The sequence below is a fragment of the Hylobates moloch genome, unplaced genomic scaffold (assembly GCF_009828535.3).
Source record: "Hylobates moloch isolate HMO894 unplaced genomic scaffold, HMol_V3 SCAFFOLD_17, whole genome shotgun sequence".
Classification (NCBI taxonomy): Eukaryota; Metazoa; Chordata; class Mammalia; order Primates; family Hylobatidae; genus Hylobates; species Hylobates moloch.
The window spans coordinates 38,057,586-38,084,549 of record NW_026652292.1 but is presented as its reverse complement, the minus strand read 5'-3'; the positions used below and the strand labels follow the sequence as shown (position 1 = coordinate 38,084,549).

The 26,964-nt window shown below is 37.9% G+C and overlaps 1 protein-coding gene across 3 annotated transcripts in view; it reads left to right on the top strand.

Annotated features, from left to right (window-relative positions):
• The window catches only part of OXCT1 (3-oxoacid CoA-transferase 1), a 141,473-nt gene that overhangs the window by 70,573 nt on the left and 43,936 nt on the right, over positions 1–26,964 (top strand). The window lies entirely within an intron of this gene.

Sequence of the window (26,964 nt, the reverse complement as noted above, 5' to 3'; positions counted from 1 at the left end):
GTTTTCTAATAATTTTTTGAGGAAGGTGGATTAATGTAGTTGATAACAATGTTAGAGATCATGTTAGTCTAGCTCATTTGATCTAGAGATCATGTTAGTCTAGCTCATTTGATCTAGAGATCATGTTAGTCTAGCTCATTTGATCTAATGCCACCTGAAATGTTATGTTTAAGTTTTAATAATTATTTAAGCCCTAGTTTTCAAACTTGGTGGTGTATTAGAATACCTCAGAGTTTTAAGAAATTTTGATGCTTGGGTTCCAGCCCAGGTAGTCTCTAATTTAATTAATCTGGGATGTAGCCTGGACACTGGGTCATTCAAAGCAACTCAGGTGGTTCTAATATGTGACCAGGTTTGAGAACCAGCATATTAAAGATTGATTACAACTCACCTCATTTTAAAATGTAAGAGAAAAACATCATTGAGCCATCATAATAAGAACTCTTAGCAAATTGTGGGTTATATTGTTAGTTTAGTTGTAAAAATATTGATCTTTCAGAATCAGCCATAGTTACAAGGGTGAGCAGCTTTTGATTGCTTCAAAAAAATCAGGGAAGGTCTCCTGAGCATGGTACAGTGAGTCAGATAGAAAGTTTATGGAAATACTTGTGTAGGATATTGAAATGTATTTCTGTTTTCAAATTTTAGAAAACGGCCATATGGGGTAGTAGAGTGAGTATAGGAAAGCAAGCCCTGGGTTTTAGCACTGACTCTACCAGTAATCAAGGTGTGATGTTGAACATTTCACTTATGGTCTTTGGGTTAATTTGCCCTCATCTATAAAGTGAGGGTTTGAGACCAGATAATTTTAGGGGTCTCATTTTGTTCTCTTACCTTAGTAGGTAAGAGCAGGGCCCTGTAGTGAGATAGTCCTGGATTAAAGTCTTATTTCTGACACTTGCTGGCAGTGTAACTTGAGCTAATTTCCTATTTTTCCTCATCTGTAAAATGGTAATCATATAATAGTACCTACTTTATAGGACTATATGAAGGAATACATGTGACAATGCATACAAAGTACATAGCACAGAGCTTGACACATAGTACCTGGTAAATAGGTTATTGTTCTTATAAGAAGTTGCGGGCCGGGCGCGGTGGCTTACGCCTGTAATCCCAGCACTTTGGGAGGCCTAGGCGGGTGGATCATGAGGTCAGGAGATCGAGACCATCCTGGCTAACATGGTGAAACCCTGTCTCTACTAAAAAATACAAAAAATTAGCCGGGCGTGGTGGCATGCGCTTGTAGTCCCAGCTGCTCGAGAGGCTGAGGCAGCAGAATGGCGTGAACCCAGGAGACGGAGCTTGCAGTGAGGAGAAATCGCGCCACTGCACTCCAGCCTCGGCAAAAGAGCGAGACTCTGTCTCATAAAAATAAATAAATAAATAAATAAATAAAATACGAAAGAAGTTGCGGATACCTGGCAAAGAAGAGAGAAGCATTGGGTCCTATGAACAAAAGCAATAGGGTTTTAAGTACATCTGTTTCTCTGGATTAATGATTTTTGAAATCAGTTTGCACAGTGGTCCTGGGTATGAAGCAGAAATGTGTTAAATATCTTCTTCCCTTTGGGGAATATGGGCATCTTTATATCAGTATAAGATTTGTTTATATTATGATTTAGCATGTAGTAAAGCTGGAAGCTCTCATAGTGGTAGTGTACTCTATGTCGTTAGATTGTAGGAAAGCTTTTCCAATGCATATCATATTTTTACATATCCTGTTAAGATTCCTGTGAATGATTAAAATACAAATGTTTATTACTTTATACTTTTCTCAATATAACTTGGAGCTCATGAGTTCCCAAAGGAATGGACCTAGTGGGATGAACAACTCTGGAGTTCTGTAGGAACATCATGCAAATCTAGTTGAGAAAAATTAAGCATAAGAAGTGTTCTTGGGTTTGGTTCCACTGTTTTGGTAATGGAAGTTGGTAGTGTTACTTCTGATTAGCCTTTTTTTGTTGCTTTCATAACTGATAATCATTTCCTAACTTCTTTGTATGTGAGGCACCATGTATATTTTCATTGTTTGAGACTCAGGGCAGCTTCAGAATCAAGTCCATGAGGTTTAGTTTGGTTTTAATTTCAGCCCTACCCCTTACAAATTATGTGATCTGAAGCACATGTTTTGGCTAGGATTGAGTGAGAAGAAAATGAAAAGTGAACACTGCAAGCACTCTCTAAATAGTGGCTATTAAGTAATGCTTTATTACTTAAAATTAAAGAGGAAATATTTACCTTAAAATACACTGGTAAAAGCGAGATGATTTTACAGGAGCCAGTACAACCTGCTTATCCTAAGTCCCTATTCAAGCACCAAAATTAAGCCCTTTGAGGACACATTTTTTTCTTTTGTTGGTTATGGATAAAGATACAGCTTACCTTCCTTATGTAATTTCAGTAAGCAATCTATTTTTATTTGTCCCAAAGATTTGTTGACTTATATAATTTAAATATGTTTTTATTGCAAGTTCTGGCAGTCAAGAAGCTGAAAAATTCAGCTTTATTATATCATTTTTCATTTACTTTTATCTTTTTCCTGAGTTTAATAATCTTTCAATGGCTGTAGAAGCCATGAGTTCTCAGCATCATGACATCATCATCAATCATTACAGCATCAGATTACAATAAACATTAAGCCTTCAGGGCAAGCAAATGGTGTGGATGCTATTTGTCTTACCCTTTAATAGCTTCTTTGTATGCAGTGTTGGTCTCATGTACACAGATTTTTAACAATTCTACCCTGAGCATCCAAAGGAGGAAAACTTGACAAAAAGTAGTTGACTCCTTCAAGCTCGCTGCTGATTGTGATGATGGTAAAACCCCAGGCAAGCGAATAAATGATGGAAAGATGTGCAGTTCTCTGAATCTATATTCAGAGCTGCTCTAGTGCTTTCTGAATGCCTATTTTTGGAGAACAGCTGGCATTGATTATTGACTTATGAAGGGAAGCAGATGTGTATGGTCAGCTATGAGAGCTGGTTATTGAAAGCACAAAATAGCAGCCCACTGGACAGGGCTGCAGTACGTGAGTGGCACAAGAGCCAAGAGCCCTCCTCTATGTGGAGAGGATTGAATGAGGCATTCTTATGGCAAGAAAGAATGGGACACTTTTGGTGTTTTTTTATTTTTTTCCTTTTCTCCCTCACATTTTTCACATCTTTGTGCATTTGAAAAGAATAAATACTAATTAATGTCATACTCCTGTGTGCTACATGTCTGAGCACATAAAATTGATTGGGTTCTCTAGACATGCTACCTGTTTTAAATAAGTTAAGTCTCCAGTATTCCTGGTTATAAAACTACAAGGGAGTTTGTGTTCAAGATTCAATCTGTTGGCCGGGCGCGGTGGCTCACGCTTGTAATCCCAGCACTTTGGGAGGCCGAGGCGGGCGGATCACGAGGTCAGGAGATCGAGACCACGGTGAAACCCCGTCTCTACTAAAAATACAAAAAAAAAAAAAATAGCCGGGCGTGGTGGCGGGCGCCTGTAGTCCCAGCTACTTGGAGGCTGAGGCAGGAGAATGGCGTGAACCCGGGAGGCGGAGCTTGCAGTGAGCCGAGATTGCGCCACTGCACTCCAGCCTGGGCGACAGCGAGACTCCGTCTCAAAAAAAAAAAAAAAAAAAAAAAAAAAAAGATTCAATCTGTTTAGTTGCATCAACTGTAATCTAAATGTTAATCCAAAATATAGATATTTAAATATATTATGACATAGGTGAGGAAATAAGCATAAATCTCTAGATATTGTTTTAACTTTAGTGTATTGTTCATTTGGTCCTGAGGCTCAGGAAAAGAAAAACGGGTGGAAAATCCATTATGAGGTTGTATGAAACTTTTACAATTAGTAATGCCTTTGTCTTATTAGTGTAATGTAGTGGAAAGCTCATAAAACTTTGGAATTAGACAGACTTGAGCTTAAATACTGGTTCTTTACTTATTGATCATGTAGTATATCACTGTTGTAGTATATTCATTGGTAAAATGACAATTTTTAACTCATGCTTGTTCTGAGGATTAAATTCGCTAATTCATTCAACATGTATTGATCTGGCATATGTTAAGGGTCAGGCACTGTTAAATATAAACGACAACGTTTTTGGGGATGCAGTAGTTAACAAAACAGACAAAATTCTCTGCATTTATGGAGCTGATATTCTAACAGGGGTCAGCAAACTGTGTTCCATGTACCAAATCTGGCCCGCTGCCTATTTTTGTAAATTTTTCTTGGAGCATAGCCGTATCCATTCATTTACGTATTGTTTATGGCTGCCTTTGTACTGCCACAGCAGAGTTAAATAGTTAGGATAGAAACTATGTGGCTTGCAAAGCCTAAAATATTTACCGTTTGGCCCTTTACAGAAAAAGTTTTTCAACTTCTGCCTTAGATCATTGATTTGAAACCTTTTTTCTCTAATATAAGCAAGTAACATCCTACAGATTTTTATGTTGTTTCAGTCTCTTCAAAATACTTTCTAATCTTCCTTGTTATTTTTTGTATGACCCATTGTTTATTTAAAAGTGTGTCAGTTTCCAAATATTTGGTAATTTTCCACATAACTTTTAAAAAAATTTTCAGTTTAATTCTTTTGAGGTCAGAGAACAGACTTTATAGTTTCAGTCCTTTTAAATTTGAGACTTGTTTATGGCCCAGAATGTCATCTATTTTAGTGACTGTTCCATTTGCACTTGAATATATATTCTGCTCTTGTCAGGTACAATGTTCTATAAGTGCCAATTGGATCAAATAGGCAGTTAGTATTGTTCAAGTGTTCTGTGTCTTATCAATTACTGAGAGAGTAGTCTTGAGATCTTCAGCTATAATTGTGGATTTGTCTGTTTTTCCTTTCAATTATACCACTTTTTGCTTTATCTGTTTTAGAGCTGTTATTACTTGCATTCATACACATTTAAGCTTACATTCTCTTAATGAATTGATCTGTCATTTTGTCTCTTCAATAATATTCCTTATATTGAAGTCTACTGTCTGATGCTGATATAGTCACTCTTCAAAGTATGTTTCTTCATTCTTCTGCCTGTAACCTGTGAACACCTTTATTTTTAAGTAGGTTTTTGTAATCATATAGTTAGATTGTTATCTTATAATCTCTAAATCATAATTGGAGATTTAGACTATTTACATTTAATGTAGTCATCAATATGGTTGGGTTTAAATCTATCAGGATATATATTTTTTTTCTGTTTACTTCATCTGTCCTTTTTGCCCTTTGATTTCTTTGGGATCAATTCAGTATTTTTTGAGTATTTTGTCTTCACTGTTGGATTACTTTTTAGTGGCTTCTCTAGGGTCTACCATATACATATTTTAATCACAATCTACTTCAAGTAATAGATCACTATACATAATCTAAGAATTATACAATAGTAAACTATTTTCTGCCTTATTGTGTGTGTTCTTTAGTGATATTTAATTCTGCAAGTGACATAAACCTTATACTTTGCTATTATTTTTCTCTAAACACTCGACTGTCTTTTTAAGTAATCTTTAAAGATGAGGAAAAATCTTTTATATTTTTCCAACATATTTTCTCTTTGTTGCACTTTTTCTGTGCAGAGATCTAGATTGCCATTTGATATTGTTTTCCTTCTGCTTGAAGGACATCCTTTGATGTTTCTTGTAGTACAAATTCTATAGATATCTCTCGGGTTGATCTTTTTCAATATTTGCTTTTAATCTGTGTTAAGATTAGCTGACAGTAGCCTGTAGTTGCAGTTTAATTTAGCCCCACTACTGAGGAAGTTTTCTTCAGAGGACTCTGCCTGATGCCCCGTATATTACGAAATCTTTTTTTTTTTAATTTTAATTCTCAATTTATTTATCTTTCTTTATTTTATTTTATTTTATTTTATTATTATACTTTAGGTTTTAGGGTACATGTGCACAATGTGCAGGTTTGTTACATATGTATCCATGTGCTGTGTTGGTTTGCTGCACCCATTAACTCGACATTTAGCATTAGGTATATCTCCTAATGCTGTCCCTCTCCCCCTCCCCCCAACCCACAACAGTCCCTGGAGTGTGATGTTCCCCTTCCTGTGTCCATGAGTTCTCATTGTTCAATTCCCACCTATGAGTGAGAACATGCAGTGTTTGGTTCTTTGTCCTTGCAATAGTTTACTGAGAATGATGTTTTCCAGTTTCATCCATGTCCCTACAAAGGACATGAACTCATCATTTTTTATGGCTGCATAGTATTCCATGGTGTATATGTGCCACATTTTCTTAATCCAGTCTATTGTTGTTGGACATTTGGGTTGGTTCCAAGTCTTTGCTATTGTGAATAGTGCCGCAATAAACATACGTGTGCATGTGTCTTTATAGCAGCATGATTTATAGTCCTTTGGGTATATACCCAGTAATGAGATGGTCTATTCAGAGATTCAACTTCTTCCTGGTTTAGTCTTGGGAGGGTGTATTTGTCGAGGAATTTATCCATTTCTTCTAGATTTTCTAGTTTATTTGCATAGAGGTGTTTGTAGTATTCTCTGATGGTAGATTGTATTTCTGTGGGATTGGTAGTGATATCCCCTTTTTCATTTTTTATTGCATCTATTTGATTCTTCTCTCTTTTCTTCTTTATTAGTCTTGCTAGCGGTCTATCAATTTTGTTGATCTTTTCAAAAAACCAGCTCCTGGATTCATTAATTTTTTGAAGGGTTTTTTGTGTCTCTATTTCCTTCAGTTCTGCTCTGATTTTAGTTATTTCTAGCCTTCTGCTAGCTTTTGAATGTGTTTGCTCTTGCTTTTCTAGTTCTTTTAATTGTGATGTTAGGGTGACAATTTTGGATCTTTCCTGCTTTCTCTTGTGGGCATTTAGTGCTATAAATTTCCCTCTACACACTGCTTTGAATGTGTCCCAGAGATTCTGGTATGTTGTGTCTTTGTTCTCGTTGGTTTCAAAGAACATCTTTATTTCTGCCTTCATTTCATTATGTACCCAGTAGTCATTCAGGAGCAGGTTGTTCAGTTTCCATGTAATTGAGCGGTTTTGAGTGAGTTTCTTAATCCTGAGTTCTAGTTTGATTGCACTGTGGTCTGAGAGATAGTTTGTTATAATTTCTGTTCTTTTACATTTGCTGAGGAGAGCTTTATTTCCAACTATGTGGTCAATTTTGGAATAGGTGTGGTGTGGTGCTGAAAAAAATGTATATTCTGTTGATTTGGGGTGGAGAGTTCTGTAGATGTCTATTAGGTCCACTTGGTGCAGAGTTGAGTTCAATTCCTGGATATCCTTGTTAACTTTCTGTCTCGTTGATCTTTCTAATGTTGACAGTGGGGTGTTAAAATCTCCCATTATTATTGTGTGGGAGTTTAAGTCCCTTTGTAGGTCACTGAGGACATGCTTTATGAATCTGGGTGCTCCTGTGTTGGGTGCATATATATTTAGGATAGTTAGCTCTTCTTGTTGAATTGATCCCTTTACCATTATGTAATGGCCTTCTTTGTCTCTTTTGATCTTTGTTGGTTTAAAGTCTATTTTATCAGAGACTAGGATTGCAACCCCTGCCTTTTTTTGTTTTCCATTTGCTTGGTAGATCTTCCTCCATCCCTTTATTTTGAGTCTATGTGTGTCTCTGCACATGAGATGGGTTTCCTGAATACAGCACACTGATGAGTCTTGACTCCTTATCCAATTTGCCAGTCTGTGTCTTTTAATTGGAGCATTTAGCCCATTTACATTTAAAGATAATATTGTTATGTGTGAAACTGATCCTGTCATTATGATGTTAGTTGGTTATTTTGCTCGTTAGTTGATTCAGTTTCTTCCTAGCCTCGATGGTCTTTACAATTTGGCATGTTTTTGCAGTGTCTGGTACCGGTTGTTCCTTTCCATGTTTAGTGCTTCCTTCAGGAGCTCTTTTAGGGCAGGCCTGGTGGTGACAAAATCACTCAGCATTTGCTTGTCTGTAAAGTATTTTATTTCTCCTTCACTTATGAAGCTTAGTTTGGCTGGATATGAAATTCTGGGTTGAAAATTATTTTCTTTAAGAATGTTGAATATCGGTCCCCAGTCTCTTCTGGCTTGTAGAGTTTCTGCCGAGAGATCAGCTGTTAGTCTGATGGGCTTCCCTTTGTGGGTAACCCAACCTTTCTCTCTGGCTGCCCTTAACATTTTTTCCTTCATTTCAACTTTGGTGAATCTGACAATTATGTGTCTTGGAGTTGCTCTTCTCGAGGAGTATCTCTGTGGTGTTCTCTGTATTTCCTGAATCTGAATGTTGGCCTGCCTTGCTAGATTGGGGAAGTTCTCTTGGATAATATCTTGCAGAGTGTTTTCCAACTTGGTTCCATTCTCCCCGTCATTTTCAGGTACGCCAATCAGATGTAGGTTTGGTCTTTTCACATAGTCCCAAATTTCTTGGAGGCTTTGTTCATTTCTTTTTATTCTTTTTTCTCTAAACTTCCCTTCTCGCTTCATTTCATTCATTTCATCTTCCATCACTGATACCCTTTCTTCCAGTTCATCGCATCGGCTCCCGAGGCTTCTGCAATCTTCGCGTAGTTCTGGAAACTTGGCTTTCAGCTCCATCAGCTCCTTTAAGCCCTTCTCTCCATTGCTTATTCTAGTTATCCATTCATCTAATTTTTTTTCAAAGTTTTTAACTTCTTTGCTATTGTTTTGAATTTCCTCCCGTAGCTCGGAGTAGTTTGATCGTCTGAAGCCTTCTTCTCTCAACTCATCAAAGTCATTCTCCATCCAGTTTTGTTCCCTTGCTGGTGAGGAACTGCGTTCATTTGGAGGAGGAGAGGTGCTCTGCTTTTTAGAGTTTCCAGTTTTCCTGCTCTGTTTTTTCCCCATCTTTGTGGTTTTATCTACTTTTAGTCTTTGATGATGGTGATGTACAGATGGGTTTTTGGTGTGGATGTCCTTTCTGTTTGTTAGTTTTCCTTCTACCAGACAGGACCCTCAGCTGCAGGTCTGTTGGAGTTTGCTAGAGGTCCACTCCAGACCTTGTTTGGCTGAGTGTCAGCAGCGGTGGCTGCAAAACAGTGGATTTTCGTGAGACCACAGATTCAGCTGTCTGATAGTTCCTCTGGAAGTTTTGTCTCAGAGGAGTACCTGGCTGAGTGAGGTGTCAGTCTGTCCCTACTTGGGGGTGCCTCCCCGTTAGGCTGCTCGGGGGTCAGGGACCCACTTTAGGAGGCAGTCTGTCCGCTCTCAGATCTCCAGCTGCGTGCTGGGAGAACCACTACTCTCTTCAAAGCTGTCAGACAGGGACATTTAAGTCTGCAGAGGTTCCTGCTGAATTTTTGTTTGTCTGTGCCGTGCCCCCAGAGGTGGAGTCTACAGAGGCAGGCAGGCCTCCTTGAGCTGTGGTGGGCTCCACCCAGTTTGAGCTTCCTGGCTGCTTTGTTTACCTAGTCAAGCCTTGGCAATGGCAGGTCCCCCTCCCCCAGGCTCACTGCTGCCTTGCAGTTTGATCTCAGACTGCTGTGCTAGCAATCAGCGAGATTCCGTGGGCATAGGACCCTCCGAGCCAGGTGCGGGACACAATCTCCTGGTGTGCCGTTTTCCAAGCCCGTTGGAAAAGCGCAGTATTAGGGTGGGACTGACCCGATTTTCCAGGTGCCGTCTGTTACCCCTTTCTTTGACTAGGAATGGGAACTCCCTGACCCCTTGCACTTCCCGAGTGAGGCAATGCCTCGCCCCGCTTCAGCTCGCACACAGTGCGCTGCACCGACTGTCCTGCACCCACTGTTTGGCACTCCCTAGTGAGATGAACCCGGTACCTCAAACAGAAATGAAGAAATCACCCGTCTTCTGTGCCGCTAATGCTGGGAGCTGTAGACTCATATTACAAAATCTTTCCTCACTGTTTGGTAGGATCATGAATTGTTCCTAGACCTGTGTTAGCTTTGGGCTTTTTTTTTTTGCCTAATGCTTGCTTAGTGGTTCTTTTTCAGGCTTTGACTAATTTCTTCTCATATATGCCCATATCCGTACTCTGCTAAAGACTTGAGACCTTCTTCCTCTGCAAATCTGAGCTCTCACTCTGTATAATGACCTCCTTTCTGGTATTTTCAGATCTCAAATTGTAGTTGCCTCAGGCTCTCTGAAGCCACCAAAATTACTGGGTTTGACTTCTTGTACTGCAGCTTGCAAATTCTCTCCAGGCAGTAAGCTGGGGGAAATTGTAGACCTATCTTGTTGGCTTCCCTTTCAGAAATGGTAGTCCTGTACTGTGTGTTGTCTAATGTCTGAAAGCCACTTTTTCATGTCAGTTTGATTTTTCTAACTGTTTAATATCATTAATAACACGTTTGAATTTATGTCATTGTGTATTTACCGATGGTTTTCTTAGTACAAATCCCTAGAAATAGAATATCTTTGTCAGTGTTTTAGGGATTTTGATATATCACAGAGTTACTGGCCAGAAAAATTATCCCAGTTTACTGTCACGCTGTTTCTACTCTATTGCCAACACTGGTATCAGCTTTTTAAAAGCTATATTATTTTCTTGTGTTATTTGGCATTTCTTTATAAAGCTGCTCTCTGGGATTGTTTAAGGGGCAGCCGTACCTTACTCTTCAGGAGGGCATTTAATAATTTTCTCTCTTGTTTTGGAGACCTTCCTTTTGGCTTCTAGCAATTATCTCTCATCAAATTCCAGTGTTGCTCTCTTTAGTTATATTAAAAAACAACATTGATAATGAGCATTCTGTGTTAGTGAATGTATCTTAGGAGATCCACTATAACAAGCACGTATGTGAATGTGTGTGCATTTCTTCTGTTTACAATATGTTGAACAAGCTCTAAATGTGGGATAGAATAAAAACACAGCTATTTTTATCTCCTGTGGTACTCTTTAAACTATTCTGTTAGGGAAGCTTTTCCTCTGCCGTTAATGAATACTCAGGCTGCATGACATTTCAGCTCACTCTAGGAAAATAAACAGCTCTTAGGTCACTTTAATTCATAAACTCAGTCTTTATTCAGACATTAGAGGGTCCATTCCAAAACAGTGAATAATGCTTTAATAATCATTCAAAAGCAATGCATCTCCTCATTTTTTATCTCCCGGCTACAGTCTGCCTGCATTTGAAGAAGGTTATATAGTATTCTTTTGCTTTTTCTCTACTCCCCTCCTCTTCCAGCTCACTGTTTGGCACCCACCAGGATCAAAATTCAAGAGAAAGGGAAGGCAAGGAAATAGGGCAGGAAAGATTTTACTTAGCGGGAGACTGGTAATACTGTTTGCTGGCTCCATATCTCTGGTCCATAAAAATATTTAAAGCTGATCCCTTCTTCTCTCTGTGTATGTGGAGTGGGGTGAGCAGTTGTCTTTAGAGACCCCCTTCTTGGTACCTCCTGCAGCAGCTGCTCCTATGGGTGATGGCTGGATGCTTCCCCAGCAGCTTCTGACTTTCCTGTGGTCCACTTAACATATGGACTCTTACCGGTGGAGTCCCTCTTCCTGGGCTATCCTGTTGACAAAGCATTAAAACCTGTTGAGGTTGGTCCTCTCTCACATGGCCCCCATCTGGGAAGCACTCACATTTCTTGTACTGCCTCCAGTGATAGTGTAGTTACTTCCCCAAAACAGCCCCTTTGATTTTCTCAGGTAAGAGTCAGGCAGCACTCCCTATCTGCACTCCCCATCTTTCAGGCTCTGAGTTGTCAATGGAGTGAGCAGCAGGCATACCATTACCCCTTCCTTGGTTGCTGAGAAATGTGGGGGTAGGTAGTATACTTTTCATGAAATAAATCCTTCATGCAAAACCTTTGCTATTCTTATGCTATATTCCTTGGTCCTGCTGAGGGTCCCAAGAGCCTTGGGATGTGCTTTTGACTATTTCCTTTGTAAATTCTACTTCTGAGCATCTGTCCTACATGCTGGTATCCCCTAGCTCTTCTATCAGTTAAAAGTGAGACAGCAAGATCTCATCTAACGTCTGGTTACCACCACTTTTGCTCATGAGCCTGCCTTTTTCTTGTTGCCACTAATCCTCCCTATTTATCATATTTAATTCTGCACGTGATATAAATCTTATAATACTTAGCTATTATTTTTGCTCTAAACAGTCAGCTGTCTTTTAAGTGATCTTTAAAAATGAGGAAAAAAAACTCTAATATTTTTCCAGCATATTTGCCAATTCAAGCTCATATTCAGCTAAGCCTTGGTGCATGTAAGGGTGTTTTCCATCTATGGTTCTAATACCTCTAGGCAGTTCCCCCTAGCCTGTTCTGTTTTCCACAGAGGACTGTGGAAGAACCCAGCCAAGCCCTGTTTGCTCTACCAGGGAATAAAAATACTGACCCATTGGGATGGACCTTTACTTCCTGTGCTGATTAGAAAATGCATTTAATGCCTTCAGAATTTCCAAGAGCAAAATGTTATTTCCTCTTATACAGTGATTTAACAAATGGGCATGCATTTTTTTTAGAAAGGCAACTTTTTATTAGTGATTCACCAATTTAGGGTGTTATTAGAAACATAAGCTATTTATTATACTTTTCTTGGGTGCTGTATTTGGTTATCCAAAAATACTTTTATCTATGACTATCTGGAAAACATGTTGAAAACTAATGTTTAGTTTCCTTATTTACACCCGATATTTTTCAGACTAAAAGTATATTTAGAGACTGACATATTTGACATATTCATTTTGTCAGGAAAATTTCTCTTACTTGAAAGATCCTGTCCATGATTAAAAACTGTGATTAAGGTTTAAAAGCCACAGCTAAATTCTAAATCTGTTTTTTACAAGGAGGGAACTAACAGTTATTAAGCACATGCCACTGGCCAGGTTCTGAATATTTATTGCCATTTTCTCCTCACAGAAGACTGAGTTAAATACAAATATTCCTGTTATTATAGATGAAGAGATTCAGGCCAAGGGAGTTGACTATTCAAGTTCACATCTGTGGCAAGTGATGAAAAGAGAAGTGGAATTACAGTCTTTTTTGCTCTTATGTACTTCACATTCTGCCACAGGTACTTTTGGGGATATTTAACTGCCTTTCAGAATGGAAGCAAAACAACCTGCAAAATACATAAAAATCTGTATAGCATTCTGTAAGCCTTATGAAGAAATGATTGTCAGATAAAGCCTGTTGTGGTTTGAAGGATATATGTTGAGTACATATGACTCTTATTCATGGTGGGATTTTTTTGTAGGTGGACCATTTACATGTTTGTTCTTCTGCATCCTGTTTTCTTTAAGCTTTCATCCAAATTCTAAAGTCTCCACTGCCCAGTCACTTATAATTAGCCTAAATATCATATATGAAGTACTTTATCCATTTTATTTACCCATTTTGTTTTTTATCATCTACCAATCAAAGAATTCTTTGGAAAATTTCAGGCCCTCTACAAAGAATGTTTATAAAATTATCTTGCAATACTTGTTAAATGGGAAACATTGAAGCCCAATTGGAGAAATATCAGAATTATTGCAAAGGGAGGAATACTGAAGATAATTTTTAAAAAGATTAAGATCTGAAGGAACAAAAGCAAATTCATTAGCAAGCCATCTCACTCAGCCTAGGCCCTCACACATGTTAACCTTTGACAGAAGCAAAAGGATATGAGAATGTGAAAGACTTTTTCCATCTTCAACAGTCTTACAGAAATTTTGCCTTTTGATTGCTACCTGAGTCTTTTTTAGGAGGAAAGGAAATATTTCTCTCCTTGCTATGTTTCATATGGTATATTTTGAACAACTGCTTACCTCTAAGATTTTGACTATTCACTGGAACTTGGGTATGTTCAACACAGAGACTGAAAGAAAGGCGAGCTAGATACCTGATTCCAAACCATGCTGCTACGCTGCCTACCAGACACTCTTGTAAGAATTTAATCAAATATTCTCCATCTCCTCTGGTGTTGAAAGGCAGACTTCTTTGCATAAAGTGGGATTTTGGTCATCTTTGAATCAGTCGATCTCTGTCTCTCTCATGAACAATGAGTGAGTTTGATATTTGTTATAAATATCCTTTTGGCTAATGATGCATTTGTATGACTGCAGCAGCCTCTTCTCATTAAACAGCTCACTTAAAAGGAGAAGAAGAAACATTAAAAATGATAGATGAGGCTTCCTAGAAACCCATTATTAGTAATATGATAAATCATAGTGTTGCTGATATGACTTAGCAGGGAATGAAACCGAAGGGCTGATGATTACTGCTGGTGACCCTGCAGCTAAAGGCTAATGAATCTTGAAGACTAAATTTTATTAAATGACTGAATTTCACATTCCCAGTTGGTGAAATCTTTCTCTATTCTTTTGGTTTAGAGATCATCTTGATCAACACTTTTGAAAAAATGTTTAAATTAACTCTCTATAAAAATAGAATAGTAAATGCATACATCCAGCTTAGACAGTTATCCACTTATGGCCAGTCTTGTTTCATCTGTACTCAATTTCCCTTTTCTTCAGATTATTTTGAAGCAAATACTGCACATATTCTATCCATAAACATTTCGGTATTATCTGGAAGATTATTTTCAAATTTATTTATAAAAGGATTCTTTTCATAAACTGCAATTCTGTTATCCCACCTAATAGTAAGGAATTAAGGATATAATTCTTTAATATCATTCAGCTATATAGCACCCTAATGTTAATTGCAGAAAACCTGAATCAGGAGAAATGAAGTGACTCAGCTCAGGCTGCAAAACTCTAATTAGTAGCTAAGCCAATACTAGGACCCATCTCTTCTGTCTATAGTTTTGTAGGGATGCTCTTTCCACTATACAGGGGAAAGTTTACCTTTGAAAAACATCCCAATACAAAGAACCTTCCATGTTTCTTTCAAATACACTTAGAAGCGGCTGTATCCAAAAACTATCATCAAGATGAACAGAAAACCCACAGAATGTGAGAAAATATTTGTAATCTATCCATCTGACAAATGACTAATATCCATAGTCTGTAAGGAACTTAAGCATATTTACAAGAAAAAACTAACCCCATTAAAAAGTGGGCAAAGGACATGAACAGATACTTCTCAAAAGAAGACATACATGGGCCAAGAAATATGGAAAAAAGCTCCAGGGGCAGTGGCTCACGCCTGTAATCCCAGCACTTTGCGGTGCTAAGGCAGGCGGATTACTTCAGGTCAGGAGTTCAAGACCAGCCCGACCAACACGGTGAAACCCGATCTTTACAAAAATACAAAAATTTGCTAGGCATGGTGGCATGCACCTGTAATCTCAGCTGCTTGGTAAGCTGAGGCAGGAGAATCACTTGAACCCAGGAGGTGGAGGTTGCAGTGAGCTGAGGTCACACCACTGCACTCCAGCCTGGGCAGCAGAGCAAGACTCCATTAAAAAAAAAAAAAAGCTCAACATCACTGATCATTATGATCATTAGAGAAATGCAAATCAAAACCATAATGAGATACCATCTCACTCCAGTCAGAATGACTATTACTAAAAATTAAAAAAAAAAAGATGCTGGCAAGGTTGTGGAGAAAAAGGAACACGTTTACACTGTTGGTGGGAGGGTAAATTAATTCAACTATTTTGGAAAACAGTGTGGCAATTCCTCAAAGACCTAGAGGCAGAAATACCATTGACTCCGCAATCCCATTGCTGGGTATATACCCATGGGAACATAAATCATTCTGTTATAAAGAAACATGTGTGTGTTATGTTCATTGCTGCACTGTTCACAGTAGCAAAGACATGGAATCAACCTAAATACCCACCAATTATAGACTGAATAAAGAAAATGTGGCACATATATACCATGCTATACTATGCAGCCATATAAAGAAATGAGATCATGTTCTTTGCAGGGACCTGGATTGAGTTGGAAGCCATTATCCTCAGCAAACTAATGCAGGAACAGAAAACCAAACACTGCATATTCTCATTTGTAAGTGGGAGCTGAACGATGAAAACACATGGACACCACTGGGGGAACAACACATACAGAGGGCCTGTTGGGGTATGGGGGGAGCGAGAGTATCAGGAAGAATAGCTGATGGATGCTGGGCTTAACACCTAGGTGATGGGATGATCTATGTGGCAAAACACCATAGCACACATTTACCTATGTAACAAACCTGCATATCCTGCACATGTACCCTGCTACTTAAAATAAAAGTTGAAGGAAAAAAAAAAGCAGCAGCTGTGTCCCTGCGGTCACTTTACCTTTTTAGACCTCGGCTTCTTATTTGTAAAATGTGATCCATGGCATAGCTTTTATTCAACAAAATTAAAATTTTTTTTTCTTTTTGCATTAGGTGTTGTATTAACAATGAGGGGTAGAGTGGTGAGCAAACCCAATACAGTCCTTTCCTGTACAGAGAATATTTTTATATCTATGATGAGGTTAATAAGATATGGGAGACAGTAGGCCAGGCGCGGTGGCTCACACCTGTAATCCCAGCACTTTGGGAGGCCGAGATGGGCGGATTACGAGGTCAGGAGATCAAGACCTTCCTGGCTAACATGGTGAAACCCTGTCTCTACTAAAAACATACAAAAAAACCAGCTGGGCGTGGTGGTGGGTACCTTTAGTCCCAGCCACTCGGGAGGCTGAGGCAGGAGAATGGCGTGACCCCAGGAGGCAGAGCTTGCAGTGAGCCGAGATTGCGCCACTGCACTCCAGCCTGGGTGACAGAGCGAGACTCCGACTCAAAAAAAAAAAAAAAAAAAAAAAAAATTGTGGGAGACAGTACTATAAGGTCAGTGCAGTACACGAAACATAAAATATGTTGGTTTGGGAACAATTAAATGAGTTTGCATTAGTTAAGTCATCTTGTCCAGGAACATGGTATAGTTTACTCTCCAGGTCTCATTTTACCTCCATTACATTTGTTACATTATTTTATAGTTCTTGTCAATATTTTGAGCTGAATAGTCAATTTCAGTTTCCAAATGTCTATTGCTAATATAAAGGAAAACTGTTGATTTCTATATACTTCTTATACCTATTCATTTTACTAAATTTTCTTATTAGCTATAATAATTTTAAAAAAATTCTTAGACACTCTACACAATTCTCTTATCTGAAAATATTTTAAATTTAATCATTAAAACAATATAAATAGTAGTGATTGAGGAACTTGATTTTGATGAATTAGAGTTTTAACTTAGTATTATGTTTGCTGTTTGTGCTTCTAGTAAATGTCCTTTATACTGTTCTTTTTTTTAATTTATTTTATTTTATTATTATTATACTTAAAGTTTTAGGGTACATGTACACAATGTGCAGGTTTGTTACATATGTATACATGTGCCATGTTGGTGTGCTGCACCCATTAACTCGTCATTTAGCATTAGGTATATCTCCTAATGCTATCCCTCCCCGCTCCCCCCACCCCACAACAGTGCCCGGAGTGTGATGTTCCCCTTCCTGGGTCCATGTGTTCTCATTGTTCAATTCCCACCTGAGTGAGAACATGTGGTGTTTGGTTTTTTGTCCTTGTGATAGTTTACTGAGAATGATGGTTTCCAGCTTCATCCATGTCCCTACAAAGGACATGAACTCATCATTTTTTATGGCTGCATAGTATTCCATGGTGTATATGTGCCACATTTTCTTAATCCAGTCTATCGTTGTTGGACATTTGGGTTGGTTCCAAGTCTTTGCTATTGTGAATAGTGCCACAATAAACATATGCGTGCATGTGTCTTTATAGCAGCATGATTTATAATCCTTTGGGTATATACCCAGTAATGGGATGGCTGGGTCAAATGGTATTTCTAGTTCTAGATCCTTGAGGAATCGCCACACTGACTTCCACAATGGGTGAACTAGTTTACAGTCCCACCAACAGTGTAAAAGTGTTGCTATTTCTCCACATCCTCTCCAGCACCTGTTGTTTCCTGACTTTTTAATGATTGCCATTCTAACTGGTGTGAGATGGTATCTCATTGTGGTTTTGATTTGCATTTCTCTGATGGCCAGTGATGATGAGGATTTTTTCATGTGTTTTTTGGCTGCATAAATGTCTTCTTTTGAGAAGTGTCTGTTCATATCCTTTGCCCACTTTTTGATGGGGTTGTTTGTTTTTTTCTTGTAAATTTGTTTGAGTTCATTGTAGATTGTGGATATTAGCCCTTTGTCAGATAAGTAGGTTGCGAAAATTTTCTCCCATTTTGTAGGTTGCCTGTTCCCTCTGATGGTAGTTTCTTTTGCTGTGCAGAAGCTCTTTAGTTTAATTAGATCCCATTTGTCGATTTTGGCTAAATGTCCTTTATACTGTTCTAACAGTTTGCCTTTAGTCCTTTGCTTATAGTTTTTAAACTGAATGGCAGTTGAATGTAGTCAGTATGTTCCCATCTGTTTAATCACAGTTCTTCACCCTGAGTTTATCAATGTCATTATTGAAATTGATGTTGAATCTGTTTTTTAATACAAATAGTCAATTTTTAACAATTTGTAAGTTATTCTCTTGCCTTTTCATCTCAAATTTTCTCCCTTCTTGTGGCAATTTTGTTAATTTGCATTTTCCAAAAAGCATCCATTTCTTTTGGATTTTCAAATTCATTCACCCAAAACATGTCATATTCTTGTGTACCTTTAATTTCCTCAGACTGTTATTATATCTTCTCTTTATCCTAATGCTGCAGATGTTCAGACTTACTAATTTTCTTTACTTTTACTCACTTTTTAATGTTATACTAGTTCTAGATTTGTAAATTCAAATGTTTACTTTATTTGCAGTCCTTATTATAAAATCATTTAAGGCTCTGTATTTTTCTGAATATAATTTTAATTGCATGTCATAATCTTTGAGAAAGTTCTTATTTTCATTAATTTCTGGGTAGCTTGTAATTTCAGTTTTGATTTCTTTTTTGGCCCAGTAATTTTTTATAAGTGTTTTTTCTTCAAATTTCAAAGACTTGGAGGAGTTACTCTTTACATTGCTTTTTGGAATTTATTGGGTTTTCTTGGTGGCCAGGTAACTTGATTTTTTTTTCTAAACTTTACATGAAAATAAGATAATTTTATGTACGATTGAGCTTGTTAGTTATTGTATTCGTATCTTTTACTTTCTTTGTGTGTTAGTTCTTGGAGACAGTGTGGTTAGTAGAAAGTGAGTAAGCACAGATTTTTAAAGACCTGAATTCTAGTTTTAGCTTTGTTACTAACAAATTGTGACCTTATACAGATTACTTTCTGTCTGTTGGTCTAATACAGTACAGTCCAGAAAACTCACTGTGATGATGGAGACATTCTATATGTGCTTGTACAGTGTGGGAGCCATTAGCCACATGTGGCTTTTGAGGACTTGAAATGTGGCTAGTGTAACTGACAAACTCAATTTCTAATTTTGTTTAATTCAGATTTATATAGCCGCATGTGGCTAGTCTAACTTATCAGACAGTGCATATATGATCTCTGAAATCAAGTTCTTGGATTCAATAAATCCCTAACAGAACCCAAAGCTAAAATTTAACCTCTAAGCTGTGGATTTACACATTTCGAAAGATGCTGCTATGTAATGGGGAATTTTGAATACTTAGAAAAAAATCGATATTTGAGAGGTGGTAAAACTTCAACATTTTTCTACCTGGTTCAAGCTTCTAACACGTATAAGACCTAGAAATAATCTACATTTAATAATTTAGCCTATAGTGATCTTAACGGCTTTGAAATGTGGAGAGTTATTTTAGTGAGGATTTGCTTCTGAAAGTCAATGCTATGGTGAAAATCACATTCCAATATTGCTTCTGAGTATATTTTACTTCCTTGTCAAAAGTTGCAAAACACATAAAATCTAACATATGTTCTTCTCCCAAAGGGCATTGGATCAAAAAAGAAAGACAAATTATAACTTATCTAGAAACTAATAAAAACTAAGAACTTTGTGTCAAAGCTTGAGGAATACAATTAAAATTATACTCAGAATAAAAAGAGAACCTTAAGTGCTTTTATTACTTGCAGAAATGGTACATTGACCGCTTCTGGCTTGTGTGCATTCCTTACCTGTCTAATGCATGTGGTGGGGCATTGTTGAAGAACTTGCAGCACTCGATCATACTAGCAGCTGAGATGGGTATCAGCACTGGAACAGGTGATCATGGTTATTGTTAAGGTCCAGATAGAGCAGTTGGCTTTTATTTGGGAGTCATATGACATGTGACATATATCCTTAAACCCTAGAGTCATCTTGATAAATTCACATTATGAAAGCAATATGGGATTGGGACTGAGTGAACATGAGTTTTCCATCTCCAGACCTCTTCTGTCTAAACTGAATGCCGGGCAAAATCATCAGTATTTTACATTTACCGTTCTCTCTCCCCTCTTAACCAGTGTAGTGGAATTATTTTAAGTAAAAGGTAGAGTTTTTAACTTTGTTTCCAATAAATTCAACACTACCCATATTACTATTTGATAGCTCAAGTAGATCATTGGAGTATTTGTACTAATACTTCATTTATAGAGAATTATTAGATAATAAGATATTCCATCTGTAACTTTTTTTACGTTATCCAAATTTAGCTATGTTAGTACCAATTTCTAAATATAGTTCTGAATAGAAAATTAGATAATCCATCTTTTTACATTTGTGCATAAGTAAAGTAAATACGTTCTGCATGAAGGCCTGACACAGACTCCTCATAAGCTTTGACTCAAGTACATGTTTTAGCCATTCACTATCTGTTTGGCATATTTCTGGATTATGATTGTAGCCTAGGACAGATCTAAATAACCAGACCCTCAAAAATTAATCCACAAATATTACAAAAATGGCTGTATTAAAAGGCAAAATTTTTCTTTCTTACTGCCATAACTTCATGAAAACAAACTTATTAATACTAAGAAACTCTATCTGCTAACATAATTCCATCCTGAATGTAACTTCTGCTTATAATCATGTAGTTTTTAGGAAATTTAATTTTTATAAATCATGGCTTTCAGGTTGGCAAAAGATGAATGGTTTATTTATAAGCACATTGGAAAGCTTTGTAACTTTAGTCCTGAAAGATCTGACTGTATTTTTAGAAGTTGTACATAGGACATCTCTAGGCTTGCTGTCTATTTCTTAGCAAAATTAATTAACACCAACAGATTAGGAACAATAAGAAAGAATAATAGTACAATAAGTTCAACATAATGGACATTTTAAAATAGGAAGCATCTTTTATGGGGATTCGATTACCTCAGCCAGTTTTTTTTCTGACTTGTTCTGTGACTTCAGGTGATGTATTTAGCTTTTCTTCATTGAACGGTTTTTTTTTTTTTTTTTTTTTGAGACAGAGTCTCGCTTTGTCACCCAGGCTGGAGTGCAGTGGCACGATCTTGGCTCACTGCAACCTCCACCTCCCGGGTTCAAGCGATTCTTCTGCCTCAGCCTCCTAAGTAGCTGGCATTACAGGCACATGCCACCATGCCCGGCTAATTTTTGTGTTTTTAGTAGGGACGGGGTTTGACCATGTTGGTCAGGCTGGTCTGGAACTCCTGACCTCATGATCCACCCGCCTCACCCTCCCAAAGTGCTGGGATTACAGGCATAAGCCACCGCACTCGACCCCTTTTTTGTAAAGGAGAGCTTGTTACACATTCTGCAAGTACTTTTTAGGTAATGAGGACTATCTTTATATAATTGAGTTGATTAAAAGATGTTCAGTATGAACAAAGTAGATCATAACAAGAAAAATAAGAATATTAAAAAATAGAAATGGTACATCATTTGTCATAGAACAAAGGGCCAGTCTATTTCTAATTTTCTCACACTGTTAATAATATGGTCAAAGAACACTGTTTTAAAAAGTGCTAATGACATGTATGGTTTCTTTTTCCAAAGCTCTATCAGAATCTAAGATGTCTAGCATCAAGATAGGCTTATCAACATAATGAATTGGATAGTAAAGTTTTTTCCATTGGGAATAAAAACAAAATCCCACACATGCCATTCTTAGATTTATCTTATTTATTCAGAGACTAACTCATGACTTTGTTATGCTAGCATACTCTGTTCTGGTAAATGTTGGATTCTGCAGAGAAATAAAGTTCAGTTACTACAAGAAAGCAAATCATTGTTGAAAACAAAGCACAGATTCATTTGACTTTCTCAAATGTACTTGTTTTGTGAGTCAGATTTTGCAAAGCCTTTTAGCAACAGGCTTAAAGAGTTACTAGTAGAGCCCCCGAAATCTGAGAACCATTTTGTTTTCATTTTGATGAAAACCATATAAAGCACAGGAATAGGCCACATACTGAATTTTTTAAATAAATTTTTTGTTGTAAAAATTAAAATTAGTTTAGATTCACAGAAAAGCTACAGAGATAGTACAGAGTTTCCATATTCCCTCCACCCGGTTTTCCAAGATCCAGTTCAGGATACTGCATTGCATTTAGTTGTCATAGCTCCCTAGCCTTCTCTGATCTGTGCCAGTTTCTCAGTCTTTCCTTGTTTTTCATAACTTTGTCAGTCTTGAAGTATTAACTGGATGTCCTATAGAATGTCCCCCAATCTGGATTTGTCTGATGTTTTTCTCAGAATTAGATGTGGGTTATGGGTTTTTAGAAAGAATATCACAGAAGTAGAGTGCCCTTCTTATATCAGGGGTTATAGGATATCTACATTGCATCCCTGGTGATGATAATCTTTATCACTTGGTGAAGGTAGTGCTTACCAGGTTTGTTCACTATGATATAAAATTACTATTTTTTCCTTTCCCTACTTTGTTCTCTGTGGAAGCAATTTAGTACTTTTAGCCCACCCTCAAAGATCTGGAGGGGGATTAAGCTCTACCTCTTGGAGGGAAACTGTGATAAGGAATATATTTTGTCTTTAAGTAAGAGACCCCCAGTTCCTGACACTGAGCTTCTAAAATGTTTGGAATTTCCTGAGCGATAGGGCCATAGGAGCATTTTGTTGTTCATAATAAGCCCCTTTCAACCATACCTGAATTTACGCTAATGTGACTCTCAGTGGGCCCTTAACTAGCTTCAATATGGAGCTGTTTGCCAGACAGACCAAGATGTGATTAGAGGGTTGGAAAGTTCAGCCCCACACAATCTCTAGGAAGGAGAGAGGGTCTGCAGATTGAGTTCAGTCACCAGTGGCCAATGACTTAATCATGCCTATGTAATGAAATGTCCATAAAAACCCCTAAACGACAGGGTTCTAAGTGCTTCTGGGTTGCTGAACACATCAGGGCTCTGGGAGAGTGGCATACCTGCATACAGCATGGAAGCCCTGTGCTCCCGCCCCCAAACCTTGCCCTATACATCTCTTCCATTGGGCCATTCCTTAGTTGTATCCTTCCTAATAAACCAGTAATAGCAAGTAAAATGCCTTCCTGAATCCTGTGAGCGTTATAGCAAATTACTGAAGCTGAGCGGGGGTTGTGGAAACCTCTTGACTTTATAGCTGGTTCATCAGAGGTACTGGTGGCCTGGATTTGCTATCAGGGTTTGAAATGGGGAGCAGTTTTGTAAGACTGAACCCTTAACTTGTGGGTCCTATGCTAATTCCAGGTAGTTAGGGTCAGAAGTGAGTTGAATTGTTGGGCAATCAGCTGGTTACAGAATTGGGTGGTGTAAGGAAAAACCCCACATATTTGATGTCAGAAGTGTTGAGTATCAACAGATGAAGAAGTATTATGTATTTTGCAATTCTTCTGGAGAGAAGATTTGTCTCTTCTCTCCCATTTATTTAATCATTTGTTTATATCAATATGTTCTCAAGTATGTTTTATATTTTGGTTGTAATACAATACCGTGTTTATATTATTTATTTATTCATTTATTTATTTTATTTTTTGAGACAGAGTCTCACCCTGTCACCCAGGCTGGAGTGCAGTGGAGTGATCTTGGCTCACTGCAACCTCCACCTCCTGGGTTCAAGCGATTCTCCTGCCTCAGCCTCCCTAGTAGCCTGGGCTACAGGTGCGTGCTGCCACGCCCGGCTAATTTTTTGTATTTTTAGTAGAGATGGGGTTTTACCATGTTAGCCAGGATGGTCTCGATCTCCTGACCTCGTGATCCACCTGCTTCCACTTCCCAGAGTGCTGGGATTACAGGCATGAGCTACTGCGCCTGGCCCCGTGTTTATTTTTATGCTCACATTGTTCCAGCTATAGCCATTGGGAGCTCTTTCAGGTTTGTTGCTCTACGCCTTTGGTGTCCTTCCATTCTTTTTGTTTTTCATTGAGCACTTCCTTACTTTCTGCTACTACAAGACGCTCATCTTATATTTCTTGTGCGCCTACAGTCAACTTCTTCTTCAAAAGCTAATTCTCTAATAAAAGAATGACATATAGAAAACCAAGATCTGGGTGCTAGGTGTGCTTGTTGCTACTGGGCTATCATTGCTTCTAGGCCTTCTCAATGGACAGAGCTATGTAATATATGCACACATACTAACCCATGCTCATGCAGTTTTAAATAATAAACAACTTTCCATTTTAGACCATTTTCCTAAGGATAGAGGAAAAAAGTAACTCCTTACTGAATAACGGTTTCAAGGTGGTATCAACAGAATGTGTTTTCTTCCAAACACCAGACCTAGAAAATGGCATTCTTAGTATTAAAAATAGTGACATTTTAGCAATGACACCTCACCACCAAGTATTTGCCACACTTGAATTCCAGACGAATGTGACTGAGGTCATAGCTGTCATATAGCCATATAGTTAGTAATGTTGTAAAAGGAATAAAGTCCACTCACTTACTGTAACTCCTGCTTGTCATCTGAGAATGTACTAACTTTAACATGTACCTCAACTTAGGTCCCTATAAAATGAAATGGAAGTAACTAGGGTTTTTACTCACAGGGATTTTAAAATACTGTTTTTTCACACATTTAACATTCAAATGTGGTATTATGAACGGTCAACCTTACTGAAACCATCAAAATCAGACATTTAAAAGGTCTCCTATGAAATTCAGGGAGTTGAAACATTGGCCTATCAAGAAATGAGTTAAATTTTGTATATTCCTATATATGCTTTTTACCTCTTCTGATCTTTCTTTGTATTTCACTTTGAAAACAATTTTCCATTCTATTCTCAGTTTTTCATTTTTTTTGGCAGGGGGGGTGGTGGGTTGTGAAGGGATAGGGTCTCACTCTGTAGCCCAGGCTGGAGTGCGTTGGTTGGTGCAGTCATGGCTTAGTGCAGCCTTGACCTCCTGGGCTCAGGTGATCCTCCCACTTCAGCCTCCCAGGTAGCTCATACTACAGGTGCATGCAACCACACCCAGCTAATTAATTAATTTTTTTTTTTTTTTTTTGTAGAGACAGGGTTTTACCATGTTGCCCAGGCTGGTCTTGAACTCCCGGGCTCAAGTGATCTGCCTGCCTTGGCCTCCCATATTGCTGAGATTGCAGGCTTGAGCCACCATGCCCAGCTGTTCTCAGTAGTTTGATTTCTGCATTACCAAGTTCTTCACCAAAGCTTTTGTTTTACTATTACTTTGCTCTAAAGACACGTCACTTTTTTTTTTCCCCATCTTAGAGATTGCCTGGCACTGTTGACTTGAAAAGGTAGAAATTAGTGCTCTTTGAATCTCCTGTTATATCTTTCAAAAATATTAACTTTGTGGCAAATCGCCCAAAGTCGTTCTTTTAACTGGTTTTGGTGTTGAAAGGAGAAATTGTGTTTTTCCTGCCTGTGATGATAGGACCCTCCCAGAGTGACATTGCGCTTCAGCATTCTCTGTTGCCTCCAGAGATAGGTCATTCTCACAAAGAGGATGTGCTTTTCCCTCTTGGGACTCAGACCTGAGACTCATTCCATGCACTGAGTCTGTGTGGAATGATGTTACCTAGGAGGCCCATGGTTCTCCTTGTCCTGAGAGTAGGGTGTGCTTTCTTAGCAAACCAGTGGTTAGACTTACCTCCACATATGAGAAGCACTGGATCCCTATTTCACAGAGTAAGACTTGCACAGGAGAACAAATTAAGACTCCAACACAGAGTTATCAATTTGCCATGAATGTCATAGCTATTAATTCCCAGTAGGTACTTAAGCAGTCATTAAACGGGGTCATCAACTGAATCCAGAGGACATCTTGAGATAAACAGTAGTTATTAATTTAATGTAGAATCAAAATACTTTGTATTCTCCCACCCAGTCCTATAATACTTGCTTAATAGGGCACGTACATTTATTATACGTAGCATGCTCTTTTGCAATTGCTCTTAACTGCTTTTTTTTTTAACCTTTAAAATTTATCTTCTGTGTTATTTTCTGATCCTTTCTATTGTGGAAAAAACACTGGTAATGATTTTGATTTATTAATGTTTTTTCAGTCACTGTCTCTTTTGTTTTTGTTTTTTGTTTTTTTTTTTTAAATCTCATCCGCCTGTCAGTGATGGCAGTGTAATTACAATAAGTCTAATTGTGCTCTTAGAGCTTTGCAGACAGTGGGAGGAGGTAATGGAGCAAGTGTATGCTGCCTGTGGTTCTAGTTCTCATTCCCTCCCCCTTCTCTCCAACCAACCCACACCCTCTTTGAGGAATCGGAAAATAAACTTTCTGAGAACAACTATTTCCTGATGGCAAAATAAGTAGTAATAATTCCATATTCCATGTGAACGAGTTGTTGAGGAGATTAATATATTTTAGTACATGCAGACACATAAATGATATTTTTCCATTTGTATTTTAGTTTCCTATTTTGTAGTGACTATTGGAGACCTCCTAAAATTATAAACCTTTAAAAAATTATGTGATAGTAATTGTGATCTTTTAAACCTCACCATTAGAACATAGGTTGAACCAACCATATGAAATTCCTGTATTCGCAGGTCATACATGCTCCTATGTGAGCAATTTCATATGATTCTAATATATTTCTCTCAGTGATTCAGTGGAAAGAAGAAAATAACTTATCCCTGGATTTTTAAATATGTAATTTATTCTGTTTCTGGGTAGTATACAGGCCCAGAAGCTCCAATGCTTAGCTATATTCAATAAACTCAAATAACTTAGAGTACCTTTTTATTTATCCTGAAACACTTGGTCAAGTTCTTTCCATCAATGCCTTCTGTAACAGGCCTGATAAAACAAGATGAACTCACT